Genomic DNA, 20,535 nt, shown 5'->3' with positions numbered 1-20,535 from the left:
TTCACACTAGGAACAGCAATAATACATGAGGAGAAAAATTACAAGTGGACAAATTACAAAAGCAAACGTTAAGTTACATGAATCAAAAGTGACAATAGTGAGCAACCAAAATACATGAGGTAGCAATCGGTACATTACAGGAGGAAAAAATGATATGTGTGCAGGTTAAAAGCGTACAAAGTACAAGTAGAGGTAATACTGCAATAAGTGGCAGACACTCCAGCACAAGTACAAACGTTACATAGGCAATGGTGGCACTTGTGCAAGTATCTAAAGCAAACAAAAGTGAGAGGTAGCATACAGTGTGATACCAGAGAAAAGTGACATGTGCAAGTTACAAAAGGGTACCATACACAGGTACAAGGGTAATACTACAGTAAATGGTAAACACTCAAACTGCCAGAACACACTGGGAAGGCACTTCCCATGCACCAGCTTCACCTCAGCCTCCCCCCTGGCTACCTGGCTACCTTGGATGACCCAGAAAGCTGTGTTTTGTGCTCCCCTGCCAGGACATTTTCCCGAGGCCTGGAGGGTTGATTAATTTACTAATTACAGGGGCCTTACCTCTGTTCATGTGCTCCTGAGCTGAAGGTCTGGGGAGGGCTAAGTAGGTTAGTAATAGCAGGGGCTTTGCTGCTTTTCAGGTGCTCCTGTGCTGGAGGGCTGGACTAATTTTGTGACAGAAAGGGGCCTTGCTATTTTTTTTAGTTGCTCAGCATGTAGGCCATTGTCACCTTGGCACTGTGTCCTGTGCAAGAACAGTATCCTCCCACTTTCATTCCTTGTCTGTGCAAATAGTGTTTCATGAAAGGGCACGCCCCTTGAATGTGGGCCACGCCCCTTAAATATGGGCCACGCCTCTTGAATGTGGGCCACTTTTTTCCTCAGTGCCCGGGCCGAATTGTGATCCCAATCCGACCCTGGTGCTGGGAAGGCGCGGTGGGAAAGAAAGATAGGCAGGACGCATAGCCATAAGGAGTGGGAGGGGAATTTTTACAGAGCGCGACATTCCGCATACCACATGGGGCTCACTGACAATCTCACTAAAATCGCAACCTACTGGTATTATACGCCGGAGCGTCTCCACGCAATGGATAAAGCCAGGGGGGTGACTTGTTGGTGGGGCTGCGGGCAGCTGGGTACACTGGTCCACATCCTATGGGATTGCCCACACATTCAAGCGTACTGGAAGCAGGTGTTGGATGCGGTAAATATGCATTTTGATACTGAAATCCTGCACTTCCCCTCATATGTTCTTCTGGGACTCCCAAATCCTCTAACATATCCTCTGCACTCTCGTAGGGGCCGGCTGATTGCTATAGCGCTGGGTTCTGCCATGCAGAATATCCTCGCACACTGGCGCACCGCACATATTCCTACATTTGATGGCTGGCTATACCGACTGTGGCATGTCCTAGGGATGGAAAAGCTCTCTCTCACCTTAGCCAGGGAGAGATCCAAGTACGCAGAGTTGTGGCAACCTTTCTTGTCCCTATTGGCCTCGGAATTCCATCAAATCACGTGTCCCCGGTACCTCTGGCTGCTTCGCCTCTCTGACACTGGAAATTCGAAGACGGACTGAGAGTTGTAGATATGCATGATGTGGGTGGTGTGAGTGATGGACTTGGAACACGGGTGGGTGGGGGGAGGGGTTGGGGGGTTTGTTGTTTCTCTCCTACTTCTTCTTTCCTGTTATAATTTCACTGCAGGCACAGCCTCCCTTGCTGCAGAACTGATTGCATGGACACAGTCACCTCTCTTGAAATCATTTGCTACTCCTTTTTCTTGTCATCTTATAGGCAATGTGATAACTGCAATTGATGATATTGTTTTCTAGGTGCTGCACTTTTTCAATAAAAAAGATTTAATACTAAAAAGGAAAGCAGATAATGGACAACCTTGCCATACTCTTCTATGAAGAGTGAAATAAAAAGATGTAAAACCGTTAGCAAAGATTGCAGCTTTAGGATTTGAATAAAGCAAGGAAATTATTTTCGGGCCAAAATCAAACCGCGACAATGTGTGAAAAATGAAGTGCCAGTAAACTCTAGCGAAAGCCTCTTCTGCATCTAGAGTAATGGCAACAAGGGGTTCTGTGCAGTTTGATGATTCAGAAATTATATGAAAAAACAAACAAGTGTTATCAGTAATAGAGCAACTCTTAACAAAGCCTGTTTGTTCTTTTCCCAATAGATGAGGGAGGTGCAACTCAATTTGAAGGGCTAAAGCTTCAGAATTTTTTTTTGTAGTCAATATTAACTAGGGAAATGGGTCTGTAGTTTTTGAAATGACTTAAATCTTTGCCTTCTTTTGGAATAAGACAAATCGGGGCCTCCAAAAAAGTCCCTGAAGAGCTACCCAGTTCAGTGAAAGAAGAAACAAGGGTTTGCAACTTTGGTAGGAGTATTTGGGCAAAATGGAAACAAAATACAACAGTAAAACCATCTGGGCCAAGGGCGTTGTCTTTCTTGAATTCTCATAAAATATATGTTTCTGTGTTTTGGAGTGTTGTTGTTATCCAGTATAGATTCAATATGAAGCTTGTTCTGTTTGGTCTTGAGATAATTGGCGAATAGTTTGCCTGATTTGTTTCGCCCTCCATAGAATTTCGCACTAGTCGTTAATAGACATAAAGAAGCACTGTCTGATGTATCTTTGTTGTACTTAATCTTAGCATTTATAAGATCTGTGAGGCACGCTTTCAATTTTGAAGTATGATAAGTGTTCCAACCTCTTAATATTATAAAGGATCTCTGTGTTCGATGACCGGGCTATCCTTTGCTTATTAGACACTATTTAATGATGAAATATTGTGCAGAAGCCTTATAGGCATCCCAGATTGTATGGAAGGGCAAAGTATCTGTGTTATTAAATTGAAAATATTCCTGAGAGAAGGATATAAAGGAAGCATTAATATTAGGGTCTAAAAGCAGGGAATTGTTGAAACACCATCTCCTGGGATGATCAGATTGTGGCAAAATGTCTCATTGTATTGAGACAGAAGCATGATCAGAGATGAGTATGGGACCTATATTTGCTGAAAGTAAGGACTGGGAAATATTATGTGAGGTAAAAACATAATCAATTCTTGAGTGGGTCTGGTGAGTTGAGGAGAAAAAGGTGTATTCCTGGAAAGCCGGGTTACATAGTCTCCAAGCGTCTGTTAGGTGTAAATGCTTCACATTTTGTACAAAGGTTTTGTGTGCTTTGGTTGATGTAAAAGAAACGCTAGATTTCTGGTCAAGGAAAGGGTCAATTACTTGATTACAATCACCAGCAAGAATGAAACTGTTTGCGGGGATTTGAGCAATCAATCGGTAGATTTGGTGCCAAATAGAAGTGTCCCGATGGTTAGGGGAGTACACATTGAGTAAAGAAATTGGAACATCCCCAATCATTAAATTGGTAAACAACTATCTACCCTCTTAATATGTATTTTCGTAACGGAGATTGATATGCACTGAGTTGTGGTATAAAGTTATGACACCATTTATTTTGCTGTCGCCAGGTGAAAGGAAGACTTCACCAACCCAATTTTTCTTCAGCTTTATGGATTCAGCTTCTGTGAGATGTGTTTCTTGCAACAAAACTATAGAAGCATCTAATTTAGATAAATATGATAATACTTGTCTTTTAACAGGGGAATTTAAGCCTTTACCATTCCACGTGACAATGTTTAAAGCCATAGAGTAAAGGAACAAACTAAAAAATAGAATAGATCAGCCTTAATGCAAACATTATTAAAAAAAACATATGATACATATACATAAACAATGACAATGAAACTCTGACGGTTTAGATAAAGATAAGAAGAGATATATCTAAAGTATCAAAATTCTGTGTATTTAAAGAGGTTTGGGAAGGGGTAGGGTGATGAATTAGAATAAGATGAAGGTACAGTAAAACTAAATACAAGAAATAGGAATATCATACCTACAAGACATATGAAAGTTGGGGGGTGATAAGGTCACATGGAACAATGACACGTCTGGACTCCATGGGGGAAGGCAGGGAGGACCGCAGAGCAAACAACAGGCACAACAGATGAATTATACGACAAGGAGACGGAACCTGTAAGGAGAGAAAAAAGAATAATATAATTCAACGAAGTTTAGTAGAACAGTAACATCAGCTAATAATATGCAAGATTTCTTAAAACCGTTCATAAATGTGAAAACAGGGGATGCAACAGAACCAAACTGTTTAATATGCGGTGAGGAGGTGTACATTGTTTTGTGCGTTGAGAGAAAAAAAAGAAATCTTTTCAGTCTTATAGGATCTTCATAAGTAGATGTCTTGTTATTATAGGTCACTTTAAAAAGACACGGGTGAAAAAGGCCAAAGCATGCACCAATGAAGCGAAGATGTGGTCCCATAACCAGAAACCCTTTACGTCTGTCAGCCGTAGCCTTTGCATAATCCTGCGAGAGGAATAAAGGGTTGCCTGACCATGAAATTAATTTAAGAGACCTGACTGCTGATAAGACCCTAAGCAAATCAGTGTATTCCAGAAAATACAAAATGACCCCTCTTGGTTTCCTCACACTGGAAGAAGACATGTCAGATGCAGGTCCCATTCTGTGAGCGCATTAGATATTAAGAAGAGTACCTTCTTGCAAGTTGAGGATCAGTGAAAGAAATGATTTGAAGAAAGTAATGGCGTCTGTACCTTCCGATCCCTCTGGTAGACCATAAATACAAAGATTGTTCCGTCTATTTCTGTTTTCAAGATTTTCTACCTGTTTCTGGAGAGATGCCACTTGAGATTGAAAAGCTTCTGCCTTGATACTGGATGAACTCAGAGATTCAATGTTATGTTCCGCAGTGACAATTCTTTCCTCTAGTTGACCAACGTCCTGTCAATGGGAAGGGTCCCATAAGTCGTTAAGTGACTGTATGCAGAGTATGTTTTCTTCCTAAGTTAACATTACCACAAAGTGCTTCAATTACGATTTAAAGTATTAAAAACCTGTTTTCTTCAAGCCTGCTATTTTAATCTCATTTTGATTTATCATTTATTTATTTAAAAGGTTTTATATAGCGCTAGCCAGACCCAAAGGTATCGGAGCGCTTTACAGCGAGTAGGGGAGACAAACACATAAAAGAGGAACAAGAAAGTGTAAGTGATCAAAAGTTCCAGTGTGCTGTGCGCCCGAGGAGCACATTGAGGTAGAGTGGTTCCGAGGTAGTTTCGATCTGTGGGTAAAGTCCTGAGCTCCGTCTCCCTCCGGGGGTGGAGGAGAGTAGGGGGTTAAGGGGCATGGATGAGGATGGGAATGTTGGAGCGATTGTCTGTTGACAGCAAGGTGCCAGCTTGTGCACTTCGGATTGCAGTTTGGGAAGGTACGGTTGAGGTATAAATCTTTTAGGAGTCTTTTGAATTTTATGAAGGAGGGAGTAGTCCTGATGTTAACCAGGATGGAGTTCCATATTTTGGGTGCGTGTCCTGCGAAAGAACGAGCTTCAGTTTTTTGCTTGCGTGCTTTCAGAGGGATTAATAGGAGGGTGTTGGAACTCCTAAGGTTTCTTGACTGGCTGGCTTTCTTGAGCTTGGAGGCCAGGTATTCTGGTTTCCCTGTGTGTAAGGCTTTGTGAGTAAGGCAGGCAGTTCTGAAACTGGCACTCAATTCCACTGGGAACCATTTTAGTTCTCTGAGTGCGGGAGATAGGTGGTCGTACTTTTTGACTCCGGTGAACACCTCAGAGATGGTGGTAATAGGTGTGGCCAAGTACTTGGGGTGGGCATGGATCATCAGAGCCAGACACTTGCAGTCACTTTGATCCTTAGTTTTAGCTGGGTATTTCATACATTGGGTCTTTAATACACTGTTTAATCTTTTTTTAATGATGAAATGTTTTGAGTATATATGGTGTTTTTAATTCGTTTTATGTATCTTTTATCCCTTTTTGTACAATTGTCTTTTATGATGCAAAAATCGAAATAAAGACGAATAAAACCTGAAACCTGACTCCGATGACCATTCTGGCAGCCGCGTTGAGAGTTGTTTTGAGTGGGGCTAGGCGGGAGAGAGCTGTATCAGGAGTTTGTTAAAGCGCAACTACTCACCCGTAAGGGTCTCAAGGCGCTAGGGGTGGGGGGAGGGGGGGGTGCAGGTTCCATTCCATCAAGGAGGGGGTCTGTCGAAGAGCCAGGTTTTGAGGTTTCTTGCGAAGATGGGGAGCGATGTTGTCTGTCTGAGGTGGAGCGGAAGGGCGTTCCATGCTTTGGCCGCGAGGAAGGAGAAGAAGCGGCCTCCCGATCTGGTCTTTCTGGTGCGGGGGACCACGGCGTAGGAGAGCTGGGCTGATCGTAGGTTCCTTTGGGGTGCGTGGAATTTGAGCCGGCTGTTCAGGTATGCTGGTCCGGTGCCGTGGAGGGCCTTGTGTGCGTGGGTGAGCATCTTAAAGGTGATTCTCGCCTCGACGGGGAGCCAGTGGAGTGTGCGCAGGTGCTGGGAGATGTTGCAGTGTTTTGGCAGGTTGAGGACCAGTCTTGCGGCGGCGTTCTGGATGTTCTGTAGCTTGCGGATGAGGTTTTTGTTTATTCCGGCGTAGAGTGCGTTGCCGTAGTCGAGTCTGCTGGTGACCAGGGCGTGAGTGACTGTCTTTCGGTGTTCGAGGGGGATCCATTTGAAGGTCTTACGAAGGAGGCGGAGGGTGTGGAAGCAGGAAGATGAGACAGAGTTGATCTGGCGGTCCATTTTGAGCTCGGAGTCCAGGATGATTCCTAGGTTGCGTGCGTGGTCTGTGGGGGTTGGCGGGTTTCCGAGGGCAGTGGGCCACCAGGTGTCGCTCCAGGCGTCGGGGTTTGGTCCCATGATGAGTACTACTGTTTTGTTGGTGTTTAGTTGTAGGCAGCTGTTTTTCATCCATTTGGCGACGGCTTCCATGCCTTCTCGAAAGTTGCGTCTGGCGGTGTTGGGTTCGTTGGATAGGGAGAGGATGAGCTGGGTGTCGTCTGCGTATGACACGATGTTGAGTCCGTAGGTTCTGACGATGGGGGCAAGTGGAGCCATGTAGACGCTGAAGAGCGTCGGGCTGAGGGAGGAGCCCTGGGGGACTCCGCAGGTGGTAGGTGTGGGGTCTGAGAGGAAAGGGGGGAGTCTGACCCGTTACGTCCTGCCGGAGAGGAAGGAGCAGATCCAGTCGAGGGCCTTGTCCTGGATTCCTGCGTCGTAGAGTCTGCGTATTAGGGTGCGGTGGGAGACTGTGTCGAACGCCGCTGATAGGTCTAGGAGGATGAGGGCTACTGTTTCTCCTTTGTCCAGTTGGGTGCGGATGTCGTCTGTTGCGGCGAGGAGGGCGGTTTCCGTACTGTGGTTTTTTCTGAAGCCGGATTGGGAGGAGTCAAGGATGTTGTGTTCTTCAATGAATGTGGCGAGTTGGCTGTTGATGGCTTTCTCGATGACTTAAGCTGGGAAGGGGAGCAGGGAGATGGGTCTGTAGTTTTTTAGGTCGGTGGGGTCCGCTGAGGGTTTCTTTGGGAGGGGGTTGACCTCGGCGTGTTTCCAGTCGTCGGGGAACGAGGCGGTCGCCAGGGAGTGGTTGATGGTGTGGCGGAGCATGCGTGCGATGGTGTCGGCGACTCTGTTTAAGATGTGGTGGGGGCAGGGGTCCGTGGGGGCCCCTGAGTGGATTGACTTCATTGTCTTCAGTGTGTCTTCGGTGGTGAGGGCTGTCCAGTCATCAATCGCTGGTTTCCGGGTGTCGGGGGTGGTTGGTGAGGGTTCAGTGTGTTGGTTGTCTTCGTCGAAGTTGTCGTAGATGCTCTTGATTTTGTGGTGGAAAAAGATGCTGAGTTTGTCGCAGAGGTCTTGTGAGGGAGGGATGTCGGTAGACTCGCTGGTGGGTTGGGCGAACTCCTTGATGATGCTGAAGAGTTCCTTGCTGTTGTGTGCGTGGGTGGAGATTCTGTCTTCAATCGCTTTTTTCCTCGTTTCTCTGATGAGTTGATGGTGGGCGCTGGTGGTGGCTCTGAAGTTGTTGTGGGCTTCTGTGGATTTGGTGTTTCTCCAGGCCTTTTCGAGGAGGTGGCATGTGCGCCTGGACTCTCGAAGTTCGGTGGTAAACCATCTGGCTTTCTTGGCATGGGTATTGTTGTTTTTCTTGAGGGGGGCTATGGTGTTGGTGCTGTCCGAGATCCATCTATGCAGGGTTCGGGCTGCGGTGTTAGGGTCGTCGTATTCCGCGATGGTTGGGGTGGAGTTGTTGAGTGAGGAGGTGAGCTGGTCGTCGGTGATTTTGGTCCAGTTTCTTTGTGGAAGCAGGTGCTGGTGTCTGTGGATGGTGGGTGTTCTGAAGGTGAAGTGGACGCAACGATGGTCGGTCCATGGGAGTGCGTTCCCATAGTCCAGTCTAGATAACACCAGTGATTGGGTGGCTTGTTTGAGGTCCGGGGCGGGATGAAAGGTTTGATTTTGTTGAGGAGCTTCAAATTAAGGAAGGCACTCTTGGCAGAGGTCTTAATGTGATTTGTCATGGTTAGTTTTTGGTCGAGGGTGATTCCTAGTGATTTTACTGAGTTAGCCAGGGTGAGATTGCCGTTGAGAGCATCGATAGCTTTCAGCCACTCTATGATTTGCGGGTTTTCATCTTTGTTGGAGATAAGGAGGATTGGTTTATTTCTTGATTGAGTTTAAGGTGGTTTGTGGCAAGCCATTGTTGAACTTCTTTGAGAGTGTTGTTGAGTCTTAGAATGTCGTTAATGGAGGAGGTTTCCAGGTAGATCTGGGTGTCGTCAGCATATAGGTGGAAGGGTAGGTTGGCTTTTTTTAGGATGGTTGTGAGGGGTTCCATGTATATGTTGAACCGCTGAGTAGAGAGTACTGAGCCTTGGGGGACACCTCTGTTGACGGGGAGTGGGTCGGACGTAATGGATTTGATTTTTATCCTTTGGGAGCGACCGTGAAAGAAGGAAGAGAACCATTGAAGGACCACCTCGTCTGCACCTACTCGGTCTTTGAGAGCCCTGATGAGAAGATTGTGATCCACAGTGTCAAAGGCTGCCGAGAGGTCTAGGAGAATGAGTAGGCAACATTGGTCAGTGTCAAGGGATTGAGGATGTCATCAATGATGTTAAGGATCGCAGTTTCAGTGCTACAGCCTTTTCTGAAGCCTGATTGGTGTTGGTCTAGCAGGTTGATATTGTCCAAGTGCCGATTCAGTTGCTGGAGAATGCATTTTTCGAGGAGTTTGGCTAGGAAGGGGAGATTGGAAACCGGTCTGAAGTTGTTCAGGTCGTTGGGGTCTAGGCCAGGCTTTTTGAGTAATGGTGTGACTTGGCTGACTTTGAGACAATCTGGTATGATGCCAGTTTTTAAGGAACTGTTTATGATTTCGCACCATCGTGGTGCGAGGGAGAGTTTCAGCTTTTTGGTCAGTTGAGAGGGTACAGGGTCGAGGAATTATGAAGAGGGTTTGGAGGAGAAGATTAGATTGAGAATCTCAGCTTCAGGTACGAGGTCGAAGGTTCTCCACGTTTTAGTGGGATGCGAGCTAGAGGTGATTTCGATTGCTGGGGCTGAGTTTTTAGAGGCGTGATTGAGGATGGTGCCGAGTGATTGCTCGGTCTTGTTGATTTTTTTCATTGAAGAAGGTTGCAAAGTTGTCGCATAGAACACAGAAACCTCAATACTGGAATAGGTCTGAAGGGTTTCAAGAATTATTTTACCTTTTCCAGTATAGTCCACCCTGACACTTGATTGCCCCCCCACACTCCCAAGCTCTACCTCGGCTCCAGATTGTAGAAAGCTGTCTCTGTATATACTACAAAACAACAATAGGAGAGGCAGGGAGATTAAGGAACACTCTCTTAGTCCCTGGTTAAATGCAAATAAACAAGAGAAGAGAGGTTAAATATGTCTCAAGAAGCCACAGAGACGGAGCGAAGCAATTGGGGATCACACACCCACTTTGGGTGGAAAAGAAAGCCCTCACACACCGACCTAGTCAGTGTCATGTTTCATCATAGGGCCCCACCAATAGAGGCCGAATGCCTCTTTGGTGTGCTACGATGCCAGAAGACTGCGGAGCTGGTTGTGTGAAAAGGGCGTGCTGTGAGGTTTAAAATTAAAAGTGCCTAAAGGGTATCTACAAAAATGTTTAATGGTTGATCCCTAGGACACAAATAAAAGGGTTATGTGTCTGAATTTACTGCCAAAGGTAATGGATTGGTTAATTCAGAATATACATTAGTCAGACTGACTTTTAATTTTAAACCTCACAGCACGCCCTTTTCACACAACCAGCTCCGCAGTCTTCTGGCGTCGTAGCACACCAAAGAGGCATTCGGCCTCTATTGGTGGGGCCCTATGATGAAGCATGACACTGACTAGGTCGGTGTGTGAGGGCTTTCTTTTCCACCCAAAGTGGGTGTGTGATCCCCAGTTTCTGTATATACTATACCAAAGTGAGGTATAGTGTGCACAGCGTCCAGTGGAACCCCAAAGGTAGGCAGAGGTAAAAGTAGATAGCACCTTACTCTCTATTTGTGGTAGTGTGGTTCAGCTGTAAGGCTTTATCAGAGGGTAGTGTTAAGCATTTGTTGTATACACTCACAGTAGTAATGCAGTTTAACTTGCAATTGTATATGCCCTTTGATTTGATTACAGTAGAGCTACTAGTAATGCAATGTTTTTTATATACTGTACATACTCTTTGTATTGGCTTTTTACTAGAATTTCAGGTAGATTACTTTGCAAATTACTTTTCTTACACAGTGCAGTACACCTGGATCCTGCACTGGTACATTTGATGTAAACAGGGAAGTAAAAGCATTTTTGTTATTGAGTAACAGTTTTAAAGGGTTTCATAGATTTTCCCACTCCACACTTAGAAACTTTTCACATAAAAACAGTCAATGTTATCCTATGGAGGAAAATAGTGTCAACGGTTTAAAGGTTGCGTCCTCCTGAGACTTGAGCTGAGAGAGACTTGAATTTTAGAATTGCCGATTTGCACATTTAATTCATCTTGTATTGGGGGCTAACTTTTTTATCTGTTTTATTTTAACCGTGGAGTGCTTTTTAAAAAGGGAATCCTGTTACTTGTATGCTGCTCAGAATTGCGCCTTTGCACATGCGTTCTTACTTGTGCTGTTACTACTAGGGGTGTACAGTGGACCGCCATTTTGGGAAGGGCGGTTAGCGGACTAGTTGTTCTACCTCTTATCCTATAAATGGGGAGGCTGGCGCAAGCGCGCACTGCTGCATCCTCCTGAGGCTTGAGCCGGGAGAGACTTGAATTTTAGAATTGCCGATTTGCACATTTAATTCATTTTGTATTGGGGCTAACTTTTTAATCTGTTTAATTTTAACATGGAGTGCTTTTTAAAAAGGGACTTCAGTTACTTGTATGCTGCTAAGAACAGCGCCATTGCACATGCGCTTTGACTTGTGCTGTTACTACTAGCGGTGTACAGCGGACCGCCATTTTGGGAAGTGCGGTTAGCGGACTAGTTGTTCTACTGCTTATCCTCTAATTGGGGAGGCTGGTGCGAGCTCGCAGCTGACGGGCCGTTGGCGCGTCAAAGGCAAGCCTGTCTGCGTCCGTCCGCATCCGGATTGCGCCCAGCGCCAGCCATGCTGCTTGTGGCTCTTCTCAAGCCAGGATTGCCTGGACCAGGGAGCAGCTACTTGCTGCATCAACATCAGGTTGTTCTAGGCCTACATTTTTGGATCTCGGTCTGGTGGTGGGTATGGGGCTCTGTAAGACCTTTACTTTTAGATTGGATATGGTGCATTCGCAAGAAGGTGGGCATATTTTTAATCCTGCGATTGTGTTAACCTCAGTGCCCATATCCAAATCTAGCTTCGGGCTCACTACCAGGGTATGCCTGATCAACTGCAGCTCACTCCCTAAACATGCGAGTGATATTTGTCTCACCCTAAAGACTTATGGCTGGGATGTCTAGTTTCTAACTGAAACATGGCTGACGGAGAGCTCGACACCCTTAAAGGGTTAAACCTGTCTCAAAAAGTATTATTGCCTACGCATGTGGCTGGCCACACGCTTGATCTACTCTTTACTAATGATCATACATTACAGTTAGAGGATCCCTCACCTGTGACTTGGTCGGATCACTGGCTGGTCCCTTTTGAACTAACTTGGGATGCCCGCAGTAATCAGGTCAGATCAATATATGAGGACAGGAGAAATTGGAGGAAGATTTCACCTGAAGCCGTAGGTTGTGAGCTTAATAACACCCACCCTAAGCTTACCTGTCTTCAATGGGTGGGTAGATTCAGCCCTTGACAAAATAGCCCCAATTAAGATCATGAAGCTGGCCAGGAATAAGCCTTCGGCCCCTTGGTTTTCTATGGAGCTCCGCAAGGAAAAAAGCCTATGTAAGAGGCTAGAGCGTGCCTGGTGAAAAAATTATGAACCATTGGCCAGGTAAGCATATAAAGCAGCATTGAGGAAATTTCATAGCCTAAAAGGTAAGCTCATCAGGGACTACGTTGCAAAGCAGGTCAAGTCCACTGACAATTCTGCAAAAGAAAATGTTAAGATTGTTCAAGGTTTTATTAAACCACAAGCCCTGAAGAGTACTAAACCCCCCTCAATGGTTCTCTGTGAAAATTTAGCCACTTTCTGCCCGAACAAAATTCTAGCTATCTATTCCTCCTTTCCATCCTTGGTATTATCCGATCTGGTAACACATACCCCACATTATCTGGCTATATGGTCAGCTTTCCGCTCTTTTTGTCCGGAAGCGTCCCTGGAGGAATTAAATAAAACAAAATCAGGCTCTCCACCGGACCCCTGCCTGGACAGATTTTTTAAGCTATTAGCCCCCTTGTTCAATCCTATACTGAACTCTATATGGAACGCCTTGTTAGAGACTAGTATCTACCCAACCAGCTGGAAAAAAAGCATATGTCCAGGCAATCATCAAGAAAGAGGACGCTGACACAGCAGAGCTAAAAAAGAATTAGGCCAATTTCTCTTCTTCCGGTCCAGGCCAAAATTCTGGAAAAGGAAGTCCAGGACAACTTTCGGACTTACTAGAGTCGAACACGTTTTTGCATGACTCCCAGTCTGGATTTAAATCAGGCTACAGTACAGACATAGCTCTGCTTGAAGTCGCGGAGGCGATTCGTGAAACCCTAGATCAGGGCAGCTGCGCGATGCTGGTGCTGCTAGATTACTCCGCAGCCTTTGATACAGTGTCACACAGGATTCTCCTACATAGGCTTAACTATCTAGGAGCGACGTGAACTGTTCTGGCAGGGTTCCGATCATTTCTTTAAGGTCGCTCTCAACAAGTGATTCTCCACCCCCATGTCTCCAGTTCCAGTCCTCCCCTCACGTGTGGTGTCCCTCAGAGCTCGGCTCTGAGCCCAACGCTTTTTAATATTTGTCTCACTCCCCTAGCAGCAATTGTTGAGCAATGTGGGGTGAAAGTTGTTTCGTATGCCTATGACGCACAACTGGTGTTCGCTTTTAGAGAACACAACGAGGCAGCTTTCACCAATTTTAAGCAGTGTCTTCTAAATAGCTCGTCATGGATGACGGATAGTTGCTTAAAACTAAACACTGACAAAACGAAGGTCCTGTTTTTCAATCAACCCATGCCCCCTCGGACGGGACTCTGGTGGCTGACTGAGCTAAACACAGCTCCGCTGCCAGTTGCCTCGCCCAGGAACCTGGGGTTTAAGTTTGATTGTCAACTTCCTGGCAAGGCACAAATTGCTCATGTTTCCTCACTGTGTTTTTGGAAATTGAAGGCTCTGCGGAGGTTCCTTCACTTCCTGCCTATAGACTGTACGAAAACAATGGTGCATGCATTAATCACCTCTCAACTCGACTATGCTCATAGCCTGTACCTTGGTCTCCCTGAGTATTTGATCAGGAGGCTACAGATCATTCAAAACGAGGCAGCCAGAATAATTAGGAATGTGTCACTTTGACACCACATTACCCCCACTTGCGCAGTTTACACTGGCTTCCAGTAAAATGAGGAATAGAATATAAGGCACTGACCTTGGCGTACAGAGCAGTCAGAGGTATTGGTCCCCATTACCTGAAGCGGAGACTTCAGAAATGCATCCAGGCCAGAGTACTCGGATCAAACTACCAGAATCTTCTGGTGATTCCGTGTTTTTCAAAGGTCAGGATCGGCGGTCGTGCTTACAAGGTGAATACCGCTACATTATGGAACTCTATGCCTGAGCATCTGAGGAAGACTATTCAGAAACCATATTTAGGAAAGCTTTAAAAACTTGGCTTCTTAATATCAGCAGTAGAATTGCATAATATTGAAAATGTAATGCCCATTTCAGTGGAAATGTGCATCTATGAATGACAGTGTGCTACTGCGCCATCCTTTAGTAATATATATGCAACAGTGTGCCCCAAACTGATACTTGTGCTACCTTTGGATTTTTCACAATCCTTATGATTTCCGTTATGCATCATTGATGGCATCACCCCCCATCTGACAATTGTTCCAACACCACTGCAGCGTTTAATTATGGCACACCAGATCCACAGATCCACAGACCCTGAGCCAATGCACTTCCATTGTGAGCCTGGGGATGCTGATGGTAAGTGCTGCACTTTCTAGCATCACCCTCAGGCCCGGGGTGGGTGTTGATAATGAGGATATATAGGTTCACCATCTGGAAAAAGCTGTACGTGCGGGGGGGGGGGGGGAGGGGGGAGGGCGGCTGCGTGTGAATCCCAGAATGCCACGTGCCACCGGCTTGAAAAGTCAGGAATGCAAACAGCCAGTACCACCTGTTGCACTGAAACACGTGCAGAGTGTATTAACGTCTGTGCAGCTACGTGCCTTGGAGGGCAGCTGTCATAGGAGCCTAAAGCTTTTGAAATTTACCAATTCAGTGCAAGAATCAGCATTTTCCCAATAGTTATGGCGACCATTCCAGATTTATATAGCACAACCTAGACCTGAAGGTATTGGAGCGCTTAACATGAACACTCCTTACATTTACATGAGGTCAGATTCAAATTTCAGTCACAGAAAGATTACGTGGTGTCCCCAGTTCCAAAATCGGCAGCTATGGCCCCTAACCTCTGCGCTTTAATGCAGGGTCTGTTATTTTTCGTTAAACAGGAGATCGTAAGGAAGAAGTGACCAAAACTTTACCTAAAACATGTTGGTAATCTGGGTCTGATTTCGTTGAGAAAACATTGCTTTAAAGTTAGCAAGCAAGCCTGGTTTTCAATGTGCTAATAACATGTAAAGGAACTCTACTCGAGAGAAGTGCGTTTGCCACTAATATTGTGCATAATCTTCATTGTTTTCAAGGGACCAACATGACATGTGCGACTCCTTCAGACAGCCCTGGCATTTTGGCGGTAGGAATCCGAAATCTGCAATTTGCACTCTTATATTAGCATGGAGAGACTTATGCGGCTCCTGTTTTAGGTCTGTGTCTCGGGAGAGTAAACATACTGGATTTCACTGCTTTCCCCCAATATTTCTACCTGCCTGGACTTGTAAATATATGCCAGGCCGGTATGAACCGTCCAGAGTGCAACGCTACTTAACATTTCTCAGATAGACAACTTGTCCTGGGCTCTGAAACCTGTATGTAGTGTAAACAGAAACTCTAATTGGAAGGTCATTCACCGCCTGTGCCGCGTGTTGACCTCAGAAAAATCACAGCTGAAAATGATTACTGTATTCACAAAAGACAACAAAATAAATAAGACGTCAAGCTTCAGTAAAAAAACGCTCTTGAATCATGGACAAATTATCAGGAACTCGGTACCTGAGCCTTGTATTTGTTTCTGCTCATTAACGACGGCGGTTTCACTCTCATTTCGGGGGGTGACACTGCTGAGGCAAAACTTCTATTTATTAGAGAGTGTATTAAAAATAGGAAAAAGAAGCAGCGCTTTAGAGATAAAGCGCCTTCTCTTCTTGCAATTGCTGCTCGTCAGTTCATGCTCAAAACAACGTCTTAAACTGGCCAGATGGCAGCGTGAGACTGTGATGTTTTGCAGCGTCACATAATGCACAGCAACGGATAACGTGGACACTTTAAGGAAGAAAGCTCGAAATGACATCCATACCATGATCTCATTTTTAGGTCTCGCCTGTCGATGCGCATGCGCATCGAGCAAGCGAGAGTATTGGGACTTATCAACTCTTTATCCACACTGCAAGGAATCGTGGCGATTCCTTGCAGTGCCCGTGACTTTTAAGCTCAATGCGCATGCGCATTGAGCTTAAAAGCGCGTGCACGTCCGTCGTGTTTTACCCGCTCCGCCCCCTCCACTTCCCGCCGTGTCGCATTTCTCCTCCCCCCTCCCCTCGCGCCGTGTCGCATTTCTCCTCCCCCCTCCCCTCTCTTCCCTCCGTCTTGTATTTTTTTGCAAATTGCAGGCACGCGTTTATTATTCTGTTGTGCTTGGTGTCATGTCGAAGTGCTTTAATGCGACAAACGTTAACTTGGTTCACTTGTAGGCTTTACTTCCTCTTGCATTTGTCCCCTCCCCTGGAGCATGGCTGCATTTACTTGCATCCGTCCGCAAATCCCTTTTCATGCACCATTTTTGTTACGCAGTCAGAGTGAGCAAGTGTTTTGCAGTGGTCTCCCTCATGTACTGCTCTTCCCCCTCCGTCATGCTCTGTGTTGCTCTCCCGCATGTACTTCTCGTCCCCCTCCACCATGCTCGGTGTTGCTCTCCCGCATGTACTTCTCTTCCCCCTCTGCCATGCGACATGTTGCTCACCCATGTGCTTCTCCCTCACCGGCCTCAGTGATGCGCTGCTTGACCTGGGCTTTGCCTGCTCCCGTTCCTCACCTGCCTCAGTAATGCGCTGCCTGACATGTGCTTCACCCTTATCTGCCTCAGTAATGCGCTGCTGGAACTCCTGTGCCTCACCTCCTCCAGGTTGCTTTCTTGACAGTAGTATTCCTTGCCTGCTTCATGTTTCGCTCGTCAGTTTGCTTTATTCCACCCCTCACTGCTCGGTCACCCGTTTGCTTTACAACACCCCCCCCCCCTACCTACTATGTTCCTTCCGTACCTGCAATTGTGTTGCTTCCACCAGCCCTGCTATGTTGCTTCTGTCCCAGTGGTCTCTCCTGCCAAACCAGTGTTACATTCCCTCACCCACTTAAAAAAATTCACACTTCAACCAATTCAATTCCAATCAGCTCCGCCCCCTCCCCTTCCCGTCATGTCGCATTTCTCCTCCCCCCTCCCCTCTCTTCCCTCCGTCTTCAGTAGAAATCGTGGCTGTAGAATCAAATAAGCTTTATTGCAAAAAGACTTCCCGTAATGCGCTGCTGGAACTCCTGTGCCTCACCTCCTCCAGGTTGCTTTCTTGCCAGTAGTATTCCTTGCCTGCTTCATGTTTCGCTCGTCAGTTTGCTTTATTCCACCCCTCACTGCTCGGTCACCCGTTTGCTTTACAACACCCCCCCCCCTACCTACTATGTTCCTTCCGTACCTGCAATTTTGTTGCTTCCACCAGCCCTGCTATGTTGCTTCTGTCCCAGTGGTCTCTCCTGCCAAACCAGTGTTACATTCCCTCACCCACTTAAAAAAATTCACACTTCAACCAATTCAATTCCAATCAGCTCCGCCCCCTCCCCTTCCCGCCGTGTCGCATTTCTCCTCCCCCCTCCCCTCTCTTCCCTCCGTCTTCAGTAGAAATCGTGGCTGTAGAATCAAATAAGCTTTATTGCAAAAAGACTTCCCGTGTCCAAACAATGTTACAATCACTTGAGGTATTGAGGCGGGGATTTGCAAATTGATGCTAACAGCCGAAGAGTCAGTCTTGAAGGATCTGACTGGTACAGGTATTCAGTCTGCACGGCACCCCACCCCCGCATTGTCCAAAGTTGCCAAGTTTTCAGTCTTAAGTGTGACATTTGCACGTTTTCAGTGTGCTCCTGTGTGATATTTCATTGCCTTATAGTCTGTGTCACTTTCTAATGGCGAGTAAAGCGGTTATGTCAGTGTAGAGAAACGTTGCACAGTAATGGTATAGAAATAGTCTTGAAACAATTGCAAACTCTTTAAACGCTTATGCTGTAACACAAATTACTTTCCTTTACGGACATGATCGCCATGAAACAATAGTGGTGTTATTTATAATAATATAGATGTATTTTATTGGTATATCTCCAGTTTGTTTAAACTGTGTGTTATTTTCATAAGCTACATCAGTTCTATTCAGTGATGAAAAATTATCATTCTCAGTATTCATCTGGACATGAAATGCAGCTGTGCAAACTTAAAATAACTCTGTGGGGGTGTGTTCTTGGAGGGGAAGGGGCTCATGCTAAGTATTGCCTGAGAGGCACTTATGCACACATCAAGCCTCTTTACATTCACCCCCAAAATCTTGCTAAACCCTACGATCGTCAGGTTTTTAGGTCTCGCCTCAACCCCTCACCCTCAACCCCTCACTCACCCTCACTCTCACTCATCCTCACTCACCCTCAACCCCTCACCCTCACTCACCCTCACCCTCAACTCCTCACCCTCACTCACTCACCCTCAACCCCTCACTCACCCTCACTCTCACTCACCCTCACTCAGCCTCAACTACTCCCCCTCACCCTCACTCACCCTCACTCACCCTCACCCTCACTCACCCTCAACACCTCACTCACACTCACCCACCCTCACCCTCACTCACCTTCAACACCTCACCCTCAACCTCAACCCCTCACTCACCCTCACTCACCCTCACTCACCCTCACTCACCCTCACCCTCACTCATCCTCACTCAGCCTCAACTACTCCCCCTCACCCTCACTCACCCTCAACACCTCACCCTAACTCACCCTCACCCTCACTCACCCTCAACACCTCACTCGCCCTCACCCTCACTCACCCTCAACACCTCACCCTCAACGCCTCACCCTCACCCTCACTCACCCTCACCCTCACTCACCCTCACTCACCCTCACTCTCACTCACCCTCACTCAGCCTCAACTACTCCCCCTCACCCTCACTCACCCTCAACACCTCACCCTAACTCACCCTCACCCTCACTCACCCTCAACACCTCACTCGCCCTCACCCTCACTCACCCTCAACACCTCACCCTCAACGCCTCACCCTCACTCACCCTCACCCTCACTCACCCTCACCCTCACTCACCCTCACTCTCACTCACTCTCACTCACCCTCACTCTCACTCACCCTCACTCACCCTCACTCACCCTCAACACCTCACCCTCACTCACCCTCACGCTCACCCTCACTCACCCTCAACACCTCACCCTCACACAGTGCAATAGGTCTCAGACCATTTCAGTTAGAGCTTTTAGAAATGTTTATGGCTTTTTTTATTTGTAATTCTTTAGCATTGGCTACAGGAAACAAAAATGCTAAACATTTACCAAAAAAACCCATAAACAATTCTAAAAGCACTAACTCTAATGGTGCGAGACCTATTGCATTTCCAATGCTTGTTACATCTGCATCTTTCCAGTCGATCGTGGCACTCCGAGCCTAAAAACTTCAGACCACCTCACACCGACCACGCTGGCTGGTCACTACATTGGGCGTGAAAAAATCAGCAAAAAACCCGGCATTAGATTAGAATGGCTGTCTCTCTAGATTTAAATAAGGCTCTTCCCAATAGCTGGTTGACGTCCGACCCGTTACTGTGCCGGACTTGCACGTGCACCCACCACACGATGACCCGGGCAGATTTTGGCATGAACAGTGACCATCACTATCACAGACTCCGAAACGTCTGCCAATAGTTGTTTTTTTGTTGTTGCAATTTTCTATAGCGCTTTACATGAACGCCATTTACATTACAGAAGTAGGCTTGGGAAGCTTGCGTCATTTGCCCGAAATCACAGGATGTTATCCGACGCCGATACTCGAACCTAGTTCCGAGCTCTCAAGTCGGCAGCCGTGGCTGTTAGGCCTCATCTTTTACTCACAAGTGTACAATGTCCAGTGGACAGACTTTGGTTTAACCTAACTTTTAGGGTAGGCTAAACAGAACGGGTAGCTATAAATAGATGATTGCGCAGCATTCTTATAAACAATGATAGACTGAAAAGGACGCCCGTGATTGAAACCGTGGCCTACCTTCACGCGCCGGTGTGCAGAGCTCCCGTGCTTCCCTCACGGCTCTGCCTTCTTCTGAGGACGCTGTGTGTCTGCAGTCACAGCCGTCTTTGGAAGGGAGCACCAACATGGCAGCTGCGCGTGAAAAGAAGGTCCACAAATAGAATGCGTCAACGTCACCTTGTAATGAATTGCAAGCAGACCAGTTGCCACTGCCAGTTGGCAAATGTGTCGGACACTACCCAGGCGGGAGAGGCCCTCAAGGCATTACAGATGTGAGCATTTCACCATACGGCACTTTAAATGTCTGTGGGCTTGTACAAGCTATTTCATTTCCTTTTACATTTTTTTTAGAACTGTTTAAGTGAATCTTCGCTGGGGGAGAAAGTCTGTTATAAACTTCGTAAGGGGAATGGCCTCTTCTAAGTAAGGTACATTTGCATTATCAGTGCAGCCTTACTGCAGACACTTCCAGGAATAATTCGACCCAGTTCATGACCCTCACGGCCACT

General features: G+C 46.4%; 1 pseudogene across 1 annotated transcript in view; it reads right to left on the bottom strand.

Annotated features, from left to right (window-relative positions):
* Nucleotides 1–20,175, bottom strand: part of LOC147708936 (uncharacterized) — a 127,779-nt pseudogene extending 107,604 nt beyond the window's left edge. Inside the window, exons 1-2 of the transcript XR_015296665.1 lie at nucleotides 20,045–20,175; nucleotides 3,937–4,074 (exon numbers count right to left, since the gene is read on the bottom strand). The product of XR_015296665.1 is annotated as an uncharacterized LOC147708936 (transcript). The remainder of the gene's footprint in view (nucleotides 1–3,936; nucleotides 4,075–20,044) is intronic.
* Between the last annotated feature and the right edge of the window lie 360 nt (nucleotides 20,176–20,535).

The sequence above is a fragment of the Lissotriton vulgaris genome, chromosome 6 (assembly GCF_964263255.1).
Source record: "Lissotriton vulgaris chromosome 6, aLisVul1.2, whole genome shotgun sequence".
NCBI lineage: Eukaryota > Metazoa > Chordata > Amphibia > Caudata > Salamandridae > Lissotriton > Lissotriton vulgaris.
Note: the sequence above shows the minus strand (reverse complement) of the source record. Positions and strands in the feature narration are given on the sequence as shown.